The following is a 1,172-nucleotide window of genomic DNA, read 5'->3' as shown; positions in this document are numbered from 1 at the left end:
TGAACTGGGAAGAAGTGAGACTCAGCCCAAAGATGTATTACTGAGTTGGTCACCACTAGGGGAAACTAGTTGCTTGGCCTGTGGGACTATCTCAGAAGCTTTATAAAATGCATTTTAGAACCATTCACCTGGGTAGACAAAAAGACATCTATCCATTAGTTTCAGTTTCTCATTGGTCAAGAATTACCCCATAAGTGTTCATCCTTTAGGAGTCATCCATAAGAAGTGCTGAGGGATTGCCACAGGTACCCCGTGGTGTGACATCAAGGAACTTCAAGGTATGGAGCAAGAAGGTGAGGAACTCTCCGGTAATTTTGTGGCTGAGACTTGATAGCCACAGGGGAGGATAAGAGTTGAAACAGATAGGGTTCATAGCAATACACAACATTTGTTAAATATATATTTATAACTTGTATTTCTCTAGATTTCACCATTCAGAACATGCAATATGGTGGTTCCAAATTCACTGCCTCTACTGCCACTCCAAAAGTGTAACTCCAGCTGATTATCTCACAGGTACTCCCGAAGAAGTCAGATCTACTGAGCACTCACTCTGTCTCTCCCAGGGACTGCCGGTTCCCTTGGACACTGTTACCTCTTCTGGCACCCCTTCTGCCCCTACTAAGAATTGCCAGCTCTACCCTGAAATACTGTGCTGCTGCACTTCAAATCCTTTCTACCCTGCTGTGTCAGGGCTTGGTTAGTCAGACTTCTTATTATCAAGTTATCCATTTTAGCAACCCCAATCTCAAGAGGTTTTTCAGTCCTCCTGGAAAGAAATACACTTTGAGAGGTGAAGTCTCTGGACAGCTCATTGGTGAGCACAGCTTAAGTTAATGTTGGGACTAAACCTACATAAATATTAGTTTAAACACCTACTGTAAACATAAAACAACTGTTGTTTATAATTTCTACTAGAGGAGGAGTTAAAAACAGTGGGAGCCAGGAATGAAAATTGTCGGGGCAGAGAGAGTATCCTGATACTCGGAAGGCAAAAGAAATGAATTTTCTGAGTCTATCTTTTCTGTACTACTAATAATGATTACTTCATGTCACTAGATGCATGAGAAGTGATTAGTCTGGAGGAAAAAATGATATTCTTGTGCTAGACTAGATTCTGCAAGCCATCTCCTCCCTGCCTCTAACTAAGCCATATTGTACTTGTGTTTCTA

This window comes from Carlito syrichta, unplaced genomic scaffold (genome assembly GCF_000164805.1).
Source record: "Carlito syrichta isolate Samal-C Ts95f unplaced genomic scaffold, Tarsius_syrichta-2.0.1 Scaffold126382, whole genome shotgun sequence".
In the NCBI taxonomy this organism is placed as follows: Eukaryota; Metazoa; Chordata; class Mammalia; order Primates; family Tarsiidae; genus Carlito; species Carlito syrichta.
Note: the sequence above shows the minus strand (reverse complement) of the source record.